Raw genomic sequence first — 12,857 nt, 5'->3', positions numbered from 1 at the left:
AGTTTGAGATAAGGAATCGAAAAGGCAGTTCAAGAAGAAAGAATATGAAGAGAAGATGAGAAGTTAAGAGAGGTTATTAATCTCCCTCTTTAAATAAGGTCAGACATTTCATTTTCAAAATTCAAATTTTGGTCCCCAGTTTTGATTTTAGTTAGATAGTTTTCTTTTCCCTCGTTCTCCTTTTCTTTTTCCCTTAAAAATAATTTTTTTAAAAAATTATTTTAGTTTCTTAACTGATTAAGTTTTACATTTAATCGACTAAGTCACACATTTTGAATAGATAGATTAACACAGAACGTTTTTAATCAGTTAGATGATTCTCTTAACCAATTAAGTTTCTACTGACTTGTATGAGGAGAACTTAAAAGATTTACCTAAAGCTCATTTACATTAAGTATCCCTAAATTTCTTCTAATTTCGTAAAATCGTTCTTCACTTAAGGTTTTAGTGAAGATATCTGATAGTTGATGCACAATGTCAACAAATTCAATCTTAATATCTCTTTTAAGTACATGATCTCGAATAAAATGAATGTTGAATTGCAATGTGTTTGGTCCTAGAATGCTGAACTGGGAATATTATGCATGGTTATTCCAAAATCTTTTAATTGTTGTTTAATTCATATAATTTGTGCACAACAACTTCCTAAAGATATGTATTTCGCTTTAGTTGTTGATAATGTAATAGAGTTTTGCTTTTTACATGACCAAGAAACAAGCATATTTCCAAGAAACTAACAAGTGCCACTAGTGCTTTTCCTATCTGTTTTACTTCCAACAAATCAGAATCAGAGTATCTAATAAGACTAAAAGATGATCCTTTTGGATACCATAATCCTAAACTTTGTGTGTCTAAGAGATACCTAAAGATTCTTTTTACAGCTGTTAAATGTGACTCTTTAGGATGTGATTGAAATCGTGCACACAAGCATACACTAAACTATATGTCAGATCTCCTAGCAGTTAAGTAGAGTAAAGAGCCGATAATACCTCTATAAAGCTTTTGATCAACACTCTTTTTTTTTTCATCTTTATCAATCTTGGTCTAACTGCTTCATCACATCAAACTTTTTCAGCATGTATTGTATGCATCTTTCTTGATTGATAAAGATACCATCCTCACATTGTTTAATTTGAAGACTAAGAAAGAATTTTAGTTCACCCATCATGCTCATTTCAAACTTACCCAGCATTTCTTCAGCAAAGTTCTTACACAAAACTTCATCAGTAGCACCAAATACAATATCATCCACATAAATTTGAATTATAATTAAATCATTCAAGCATTTCTTATTAAATAGGGTTGTATTAATACTTCTTCTAATGTAACCTTTTTTAACCAAAAATATTGAAAGTCTTTCGTACCAAGCTCTTGGAGCTTGTTTTAATCCATATAAGGCCTTATGCAATTTAAAACATAGTCAGATTTTTCAAAATCTTCAAAACCAGGGGGTTGTTTGACGTAAACTTCTTCTTGAATAAGGCCATCTAAAAATGCACTTTCACATCCATTTGAAATAATTTGGAATTCATGAAACAAGCAAATGCAAATAATAACCTTATGGCTTCTAACTTGGCAACAAGAGCAAAGGTTTCATCATAGTCAATACCTTCTTCCTAATTATATCCTTAAGCAACTAACCTAGCTTTGTTTCTTATTACATTACCTTGTTCATCTACCTTGTTTCTAAACACCCACTTTGTACCAACAATTGGGTGATTGAATGTGTCAAGCTTGACTCTACAATATGTTTATTATGCCATTCCTACATAAGAATGCATGTTTGCTTATTTGGGTATTTCAAAAATTGTTAAAGGACGGTAATGTACTAAATGGTACAATTAAGTTAATTAAACCTCGAACTAATCCAAATAGAGATTTTAAAATGAAATTGAGAATTTTAAAACCTCAGAATGACTTAAAATGGTGATTCAGAGTTCGAGGACCGATTTGGAGTCAAATTGGAATTTTCATGACTTAGGAGCAAAATGGTCATTTTGCCACCCGAGGTTAAAAATTGGAATGTTGGAAGAAGTTTTTGATCAAGATTGACTATTTAGAACATAATTTGAGTTTGTGAAGTGAAAAATTTTAATTCAGATATTTTTTCGAGCATAGGGGTAAAATAGTCATTTTGCCACCATAAGGGCAAAATTGTAATTTTACACCACCCAACACTTGTCCAGAACATGGATTTTACCCAATATTATCATGTATAATTGAGGAAATTTTTGTGGTGGAGAGAGATTGCTTACTGGCTAAGTATCACACATGGTCCAATGGAATGGTGACATGTGTCAAATTTATATCTATTTATTTTTTTAGCTTAAAAATCAGCATAAAATCAGCTCATTTCTCTTCATATGGCCGGCCAAAGCAAGAACAAAGGAAGAAAAGAAGAAAACAAGAAAACAAACCCTAGGTGGAAAAATTCAAGGGAAAAGTGTGAAAATTCAAGTAATCAAGCAATCAAAGGTAAAATTTCTTGATTTTGACTTGTGATCTACCTTTCCCATGCATTATTTTACATTTTTCATGGTTGAATCACAAGATGCCATGAAGGATTCATGGCTGACTGAATTTAGAGAGNTATGGCCGGCCAAAGCAAGAACAAAGGAAGAAAAGAAGAAAACAAGAAAACAAACCCTAGGTGGAAAAATTGAAGGGAAAAGTGTGAAAATTCAAGTAATCAAGCAATCAAAGGTAAAATTTCTTGATTTTGACTTGTGATCTACCTTTCCCATGCATTATTTTACATTTTTCATGGTTGAATCACAAGATGCCATGAAGGATTCATGGCTGACTGAATTTAGAGAGAGAAGATTTGATGATTTATTTGGTTAGATTTTGAGATATTTTAGTGTTTATAGTTGATTTATCATGTTTTGAAGGAAAACAAGCAAGAAAAATTCATGTTCTCCCATCACCCATCATTGGCCGAATTCTCCATGTGGAATATTGAGGATGATTTTGATTTTATTTCAAGTGATTTGGTTGGGAATTAGTGATTTATGGTGTGAGAATCAAGTAGGTAAAATTATAGTGTTGATGAACCCACCATGGTCGAATTTTCCAAGAGAAACTGTGAGGATGATTTTGTCATATTTCAAGTTATTTAAATTGTGTTTGATGATTTGGAGTATTGGGAGAAAAATGAAATTATTTGGAGTTGAATTGGACGTATTGGCCAATTAATCGAGTGATAGATCGAATTAGGCCAATACCGTTTAATTTAGGTACACAATTGAATTTGTGTAGAACATCGTGTTTAGACAATAATCCGAACAATTTGTATCCCATTTCATACATTAGTATAAAGCCTGAATTGGTTTTATAATAATTTAGCACAATGTAGTAAATGGCTTATTGTGCATTATGTCTAGGTGGTGAGTATTCTGGCAAAAGTAAAGAGATAATACCCGAGGATCAAGAATCGGAGTATTTGGAATTCGACTCCCAAAATAGTGAGTAACCTTATCATCATCTTAATCATCTAAAGTATGTTTTATTTGATTTTGTGAATTTTATGGAAAATGAATTAAATGATTAATTTTTCGATTTTATAAACAAAATGTGATTTAATGAAATGCTTTCATAAAATTGTTTTAAAATTGAATGATGGTTTGAAAATAGAGTAATTCGAGACTGTTTTTGTGTGTTGTAAATTCATGATTCTAATTGATTACCTTATGGCAATATTGGTATGAATGGTTGATTTGATAAATGTGTTGGAAATGTATAAATTGTTGATTTGCCTTGAAAGGCTGTAGAATAAAACAAAATAATTGCCATGTCATGCTATTGCAAATTTTATTGTATGGTGGGTTTAACTTACTGCAGTGAGCGAGTTTTCTGTTGACCAGCCTATTAGAGGGGCATGGAATCCCGTTATATTTTACCTCGGTTGGAGAGGCGAGTAGGGTAACTCCTGAGGTATAACTTTAGAGTTCACTTCACGCCAAACCACCACGTGAGGGTGAACTCAGCCAACGCCAAAGAACGGCTATGTTTTCAAAATAAAAACATAATTTATGCATACATAACTTTTTAATAGCCTTGGCGGACTCGGTTGGGATGGCCCTCGATCAAGGCATCCTTGATAACTGAGTATGAGAATGATTTTGGCATGAGGAAAAGCTTTTAAGAAATTCATAAGCCTTGTTGATTATTCGATTTATATGAATTGATTTTATTTGCTTGAAACAAGTTAAAAGGTGATGAATTACACTATGTTAAACTATTTTATCTGTCTCCATTTATTCGGCTTTAGATATTTTAGATGGTATTTGTTTACTCACTAGGATTATACAATCTTACCACCCTCATTTCCACCCATTTCAGGCTCAGGATTGTTTATATATAGCTGATTTGATCGAAGACCACCATTGGATTTGCTTCTTCTAAACTGTAAGTTCACAATCTTTCTTACTTTTGGTCATTCGAGGGCCCATTGGTTATTGTAAATTAAATAAATACTTTGGCTTACTGTATTACAGTATGTATGAATTTTTTACGCTGTAAAAATTATTTATGCAGTGTTCTAAAAATATTGTTTTATGAGAAAATTGAATGTTTTATTGAATATTTTTATTTTACTCTAATAGTCATAATTTCATTTTAAACGAATGTTTTAGACATCCAAATTTATTTTTGATTATGAAATATGTGTTTTGCACCCGTATGCTACATTATTAGCTGGTTTCGAAATTTTCAAGAAAAAATGACTAAAATATCCCTGTGAGATGAAAATTATTTTTTTATTGTTTTAAGTTGAAAATAGTTTAAAATATTTTAGAACGTGATATTTGGCAACGGTTACTCACAAGGGAAATGAGAAATTGATATTAAAGCCTTGCGGGGTTTCGGTTGGCATTCCGGGTAATGAGTGTCTATCGGGACACATCGGCCATTGTCACGGGCTCGAAGGGAATATTGGGTCATGACAGAATGGCCTTGAAATTAATGTCCATACTCTGTTTCTTTCAAATTGTTCAAGTTTTTCTTGCATGGCTAACATCCAACTTTATTCTTTTTCAACTTCTTCGAAATTTTTAGGTTCAACTTGTGAAATGAAAGCTAAGTATTCACGTATTTCTTTAATTACTCTTCTAGTTCTAACTCCTTTTGAAAGATCACCAATAATCTGCTCTTTTAGGTGGTTTTTGACATATTTTTAGCTCCTTGGAAGATCATTGTGTTGATTTTTAACTTTTTGCAAATCTTCTAAAGATGAAACTTCTGCTTCTCTTTCATGAGAGCTTTCTTCTCTGTTTTTCTTGTTCTCCAAGCTCATTTCTTCCATTTGTCTCTTAAGGTCCTTTGCATCATTATCATCAATAAAAGTTTTCTTTTGCACAGCATTAGTTTCATCAAAAACTACATGAATGGACTCTTCAATTATTAAAGTTCTTTCGTTAAAAATTCTATATGCTTTTGAGTTTAATGCATATCCTAGAAATATTGCCTCATCACTCTTAGCATCAATTTTTTCAAGAAAATGTTTCCCATTGTTCAAAACAAAACATTTACAGCCAAAACTTCTAAAATGAGAAATGTTTGGTTTTTTGCCTTTGTATAGTTCATAGGGAGTTTTAGATATCATGGCCCTTATTGAAACTCTGTTTAGAATGTAGGCTGCTGTATTGACAGCTTTTGCCCAAAAATACTTTGGTAAATTGTTTTCACAAAGCATGGTTTGAGCCATTTCTTTTAAAGTTTGAATTTTTCTCTCAACAACCCCATTTTGTTGAGGTGTTCTAGGAGCAAAAAAGTTGTGATCTAACCCTTTTTCATTGCAAAAATTTTCAAATTCATCTCCTTCAAATTCACATCCATGATCATTTTTAATGCTGATAATGAGAAGTCCTTTTCATTTTAGACTCTTTTACAGTGATTTGCAGATGTAGGTAATGCATCATTTTTGTAAGCAAGGAAGTAGACCCAAGTATATCTAGAATAGTCATCAATTATCACAAAACCATATGATTTACCTCTTAAGTTGGTTATGTTGATTGGACCAAATAGATCTATATGCAACAACTCAAGAGGTCTAGAAGTTGAAATAATCCTTTTGGCTTTGAACGATGTTCCAACTTGTTTCCCTAATTGACAAGCGTCACAAATCTGATTATTTTCAAATTTAATTTCAAGCAATCCAATAACCAAATTTCTTCTTATTAGTTTTGAAATGGTATGCATGCTTGCATGTCTAAGTCTTCGATGCCATAACCAGCTATCATTTTCATCATTTACCATAAGACATGTCTCACAATCTAGCTTAAGATCTTCAAGAAATATAACATACATGTTTTTTATTCTTTTTCCTATGGATGCAGTTTTATTGGTACTAATATCTATAACTTCACATCTATGTGAATCAAAACATACTTTAAATCCCTTGTCACGTAGTTGACTGATACTTAATAGATTATGCTTTAAGCCTTTAACAAACAGAACATGATTAATTTGAGCATTAGAATTTTTACTAATAGTTCCTATAGCATGAATTCTACCTTTTGAATAATCTCCAAATATACTGTACCACTTTTTTTCTTATCCAGTTGAGCAAACAGCATTTCATTTCCTGTCATATGCCTTGAGCAGCCACTATCCATGTACCATGGTTGCTTTTGCTTCAGTTGAGATTTTGAACATGTGTCCTCTTGGTTTGGCTCAACCTACAAAACAAATTTTCAATCTTTTCTAATAGGTACCCATACCTTGATGGGTCCTCGAAGGTTAGTTGATACATGAGAGCCTTTTGGTACCCAAATCATTTTTGTTCTATGAGTGCTTTTTCTTCTATAACATTCATAAGAAAGGTGACCTATTTTGCCGCATACATAACACCTAGATGAGAAGCTATGAGAATTTCTCTTAAAGGTTGTATTTCTTCTTAATGTTTCTTCCGTCAAGCCCTTGAGAGCAATGGTTTCATCAATTGCCTTTTGCAATGCTTCATTTCTATATTCAAGTTCCAATTTCAAAAGTTCAAATTCTGTTATAGAATATTCTAGTTCAATTTGAAGTCAATTTCTTTGTTCAAAAACAGAGTTGAAATCATATTTTATCTTTTCTAGATCATTCTCAAGAGATGTAGTCTTTCTTGTTAAAGTCTTATATTTTGATGCAAGTTTTTCAAACTCATCATAGAGGCATTCATATTCTTTTTTAAATTCATCACTTGAAATATCACAAAGGATAGAAGATACCTCAGATTCATCATTTTTGGCCATCAAACATAGGTTTGCTCTTTCTTCCACTTTCTCTTCATCAACTTTTGAACTTGATGCATCACTGTCAAACTAGGTTGTAGGCACTATAGCTTTTTTTGATTTTTTATTTTTCTTGGGAGTTTCCTCCTTCAGCAATAGGCATTCCAATCTGAAGTGTTATGGTGTTTTGCACTCAAAGCATATAATATCTTCCTTCTTATTAGATTCTTTTTTGTTTTTGATCTTCCATAAAGAACTTTGATTTCTCCTTTAGCTTTTCTTGGCCAGTCTTCTATCTTTTTGTCTCATAAGTTTTCTAAATCTTCTAGCTACCATGGCCAACTCTTAATCGTCATCACATAATAAACTATCTAATTCTTCTTTAAGAGTGCTTGCTTTCAGAGCAATGCTTTTCTTCCTTTCTTTGGCTTTTCTCGTCTTCTTTTTCTTCTTGTTTAAGCTCTAACTCATGAGTGAGAAAAGAATCACAAATTTCATCAAGAGTGATGACATTCAAATCCTTACCTTTCCGGATAACGGTCACTTTTGGCTTTCTAGTTTTAAGTGGGCTTCTAAGAAGTCTTTTTACAAGTTCATGTTCAGGGATTGGCTTACCTAATTGACTAAGTTTGTTGGTGATGTTAGTAAACGTATCAAGTATGCTGGTGATATCTTCACCAGGTTCTATCTTAAACATTTCATAGTTGTGGGTTAAGAGAGCAATTTTGGACTCTTTGACTTGTGAAGTCCCTTCATGAATGATTCTAAGTTTGTCTCAAACTTGTTTGGCAGTGGTACAGGTTGACATTTTGTTAAATTCTGTGGGAGTCAAGGCATAGTGCAAATCATTAATTGCCTTAACGTCTGTTTGAACCTTTTGGTTTTAGCTTCAGTCCATTCAGCCTTTGGCTTGGTAATCCTTTCATTGGTCACAACATTTATCGTCGAGGGGATATAAGGTCCATCAGTGATGACATCCTACATTTCATAATCTATTGCTCTTATTTAAAAGACATTCTAGTGCTCTAATAGGGGTAGTTTGATCGATCAAACAGAGGTGGTCTGTTTGTGGGCTATCCCTCAGCAACAACAGATTTTTGAAGAGCTATTTGGATCTTCCCTAAGGATGTTAAGCTTTAAAAATAAGGGTTAGACGCCAATACCACTTGTTGGTCCTAAAGATGTGTGCTACAACGGGGTGAATAGTACTTTTTGACTGTCGCTAAACTTAACTTCTAATTAGAATCTAGTTAAAGGTTAATGATGAGAAGTTAAATGTTCGATGAAAGAATGATTTAAAGAAGAATGAAATAAAAAAATAAAAAAGGGTAGACAATACACAAAGATTTATAGTGGTTCAATCTCTTTGACCTACATCCACTACCTTGATCTTCTAATCAAGGATTTTCAAACCAAATCACTAGAATCTGTGCAATTCCCAAACTTCCACCAAGCTTTTACAATGGCTTTTCATAGGCGCAGCCACAACCTTTAACAATGGTTTTTCACGGGATCAACCAAAACCCAAAATGCCTTTTCACAAGCTCAGCCACAACCTTTAACAATGGTTTTTATCGGGATCAACCAAAACCCAAAACTAACTTTTCTAAGGCCTAGTTAGAACCTACAACAACAACCAAGCTAAACCAAGCTTGATTAATCCCCTTAGAGTGCCTTTGTCACGACCCGAAACTCCCATCGAGCCCGTGACAACCGCCGCGAAGCCTCGATAGACATTCTTCACCCCGAATGTCGATAGAAACCTCGCAAGGCTCTCGTATCAGCTTTCGCACTTCCCTGGTGAGTAATAGTTATCAAATATTGTAATTCAAAAGATTACGAGTCATTTCCAAATCAGAACATAACATATTATTTTCTGGCTCACAGAAGCATTTTCGTCATTTTTCGTCGAAAATCTCAAAACTTGCTAAAAATGTAGTAGGTAAGCAGAAAATATATATTTAGTGATTTAAAAACAAATTAAGTATCTAAAATGTTCATTTTAAGTAAAAATTTGACCATTTGAATATAATTAAAATATTCAATAAAATAAACATTTTCTTGTAAAATAATTTTTTTATAAAGTTATCGGTAAATAATTCTTATAGCGTAAAAGTTAATTATATTCATATATACTATAAAGCAAATAACTAAAGCATAAAATTACTTTTACAGCGACACGTGGGCCTACATCTAACCAAAATGTATCGAAAGCTGAAAATCTACAGCTTTTGCCGATTCAAGTCCAAATGAAGGTCCTTGTCAAAGTCAGCTAACTATGGAATTCCCCGAGCCTGAAATGTGAGAAAATGAGGGTGGTGAGATTATAAAATCCCAGTGAGTAAACAAACACCATCTAAACTATCTAAAGGCGAGTAAATAAAGACGAATTAAAATAGGTCATCATATTGTAATTTCACTACCTTTCAACTCATTTCAACCAAATAAACAAATAGGCTTATGATTTCCTAAAAAGCTTGGCTCGTACCAAAAATCATTCTCATACTCAGTTATCAGGGATACCTTGATCGAGGGTTATCCTAACCAAGTCCGTCAAGGCTGTTAAATGTCTTTAAATCCGAAAGTTTAGCCATGCCTTGGAGTTGGCTGAGTCTCACTCTCACGCGGTGGTCCACGTGAAGTGCACTCAAATCTTTACCTCAGGAGATACTTCATCCAACATCTCCCCCCGGAGGTAAATATATAATTGGGTTACGGTGCCCCTCTCATAGACAGTCCTGGAAAATCCCCACCACTGCAGTGACTATGGATTATTTTATCTACCACTTGATTTATAAAATCTTTTTCTACATGACATGACAATTTATCGCAACCTAACCTCTCAAGGCTGAATACACAGTACAAATAATTCTAACACCAAAAATCAGTTTAGCCATTCATGCTCATATATTGTCATAAGCCATTCAATTTAAAACCATAAATTTACAACACAAGCAGGCAGTCTCCAATTACTCTATTTTTAAAACCAGTATTCAATTATCCAGAAAATTTATAAAATCACAATTGCTCCTAAAACATAGCAATTTACCATTTAAACCCATTTTTTATAAAATCACACAATTGTATAAAACTACTCTAGATAATTAAGACGATAATAAGTTTACTCACAGTTCTAGGAGTTGATGTACTCCTAATCCCAGTCTCCAAGCACAATCTCTGTACTTTTACCAGTGTAATTTACTTACCACCTATCCACAATGTACAATACATAATTCACCACATCAATGCTTGACCATTATAAAATCAGTTCAGGCTCGGTGTATATGCATGATATGATATGTAACTTATTCGACTACCGCTTAAATGCGGTGCTGACCTAATTGGGCCTATTACCCGATTAAATGATAATTGTGTCCTATTTAGCTCCAAATTGCTCCATTTCATTTCTAATATTTCAATTCACTAAATACAATTCCAATAATCTAAAATTCAGCCAAACAACCCTCACAATTCTTCTTGAAAATTTCGGCCATTGTGGTGCATTATCACTAAAAATTTTCCCATTCCATTTTCTCACCATAAATCATCATTTCATCAATTTTTCAACCAATTCACTTGATCACAAAATCAATTCATTACTTATACACTTCACATAGGGTTCGGCCATTGAACCTTCATGGGGAAAATGGATTCTTTTCTTGTTGTTTTGTTTCTAAATATGCTTAACTAACTAAAAACACTAACATAATTTAGAATCAAATCAATCTAACATCATTCTCTCTTCATACCCATTCCAACCAGCCATGAATTCATCATGAAAACACGTAATTTAACCATGGAAAATGAGGAGAAATGCATGGAAAAGGTAGATCACAAGTCAAAATCAAGAAATTTTACCTTTTGTCACTTGTTTCCTTGAATTTTCACTAATTTTCCCTTGAATTTCTCCACCTAGGATTTTTGTCTTTCTTTTCTCCCTTTGTTCTTCTTTGCTCTTGGTTTGGCCGGCCATATGAAAGAAATGGGTTGATTTTTATGCCTTTTTTATAAAAAAATAATAAAATAATAAAAGCATGACACATGGCATTTTCTTATTGGTTTAAATTTTAAATATTTGACTTTTAATTCTTTAATTCTCCACCACACATTTCTCATGTTTATCCATTTCCATGATGAATAAAATCCCTTGGTCTTGACAAGTGTCGAGGGTGAAAATTTACCGATTTGCCCTCTAGGGTGGTAAAATTACCATTTCGCTCATATACTCCAAACTATATCGAAATTAAAATTTTTCACTTATAAATCTCAAATCATACTCCAATAAGTCAAAAGGGGCCAAAAAAATCTTTTCTAAAATTTCTATTTTGTCTTCAGGTGGCAAATGATCATTTTACCCCTAGATAATGAAAATTTCGGTTTGACTCCAAATTGATTCTCGAATTCCGAATTACCATTTTGAGTCATCCTTGAATTGTGAAACTCTTAATTTCACCTTAAAATCCCTATTTTAATTAGTTCGAGGTATAAATCGACTTACTTGTACTTCTAAGCACAATACCGACTTTTAAATATTCTTCCGGGGCTGTTCAAATATACAATCACTCTATCAGTCTCATATGTAACATGGTGGATAATTTAGGGCTGGGCTTGTAGCACTATCCCCCTTAAAATAAAAATTTGTCCTCAAAATTTCTCTTATCAAATTCAAAGGAAAGGTGGGGTATTATCTTTTTATTCGATGCTCAACTTCTCCTGTTATCTCCTTTATACGGAATCTTGATTTGCTCCTCGTATTTATTTCCAGCTCAACTTGAATACTTCACTTATATCTATTATTACCCTTTAGAATTTGATCAGCAATAATCCTCTCAATCATGAGTCTTTATGTCATTTAGGATTACGCTAGGTGATTTTCCAAGATAAAGAGTCTACGCAGCCTCCTATTTATAATTGGTGCTGCAGTCACTAACTATAAACAAGACTCTACGTCAACTTCACTATTTCGCTGTTTACCACAAGAGTTGCTTCATTTAATCACTTTTCATTCAATTGGGTTAATACAAGAATTATAAATCCTCATAGTAATTCTTTATAATACTCATTTTCTATGCCACCATCGTAATCCTTTATTCACAAATTCGTTACTTAACATTGATATCCCTTCTCATTAATCTCTCATCCTCTTTATTTCTTAAGATTTGACTTTGATCAATACATTATTGATCTTAATACTCCACAAGATAATTTATTTCAATGTAGCTGTTGGAATCTGCTTAATTAAAACAAATCTTTTACTTTTAGAGTTACTACCTTAGTCGTTCTCAACGGCTTGACTCCTTTTTGAGTCTATACCATAATTAGCAAAGTAAATTTTCTATCACAGATGCATGATCGGGATACTGACCCCAACATATCTATATTATCTATGTGATATGCCACAGTTATCCCTTAGGGCATATTTCACTACCAATATTCACATATCTTTACCATGATAATTTCTCGAATAAATTAAAACTTGTGGGGGGAAAACATACTTTACAATTTATATCTCTCTCTATAAGCATATCCAAAAATCCTCATGTCTTATGTCCTACCTTAGGACAGTCTTCCCATATGGTTCAATAGATCACAACTTCATCACACGCCTAATGATTCATTATTTATAGTATCCCACTATTCTCA

Source organism: Theobroma cacao, chromosome 4 (assembly GCF_000208745.1).
Source record: "Theobroma cacao cultivar B97-61/B2 chromosome 4, Criollo_cocoa_genome_V2, whole genome shotgun sequence".
NCBI lineage: Eukaryota > Viridiplantae > Streptophyta > Magnoliopsida > Malvales > Malvaceae > Theobroma > Theobroma cacao.
The sequence above is the reverse complement of the archived record's forward strand: the minus strand, read 5'-3'. Positions refer to the sequence as shown.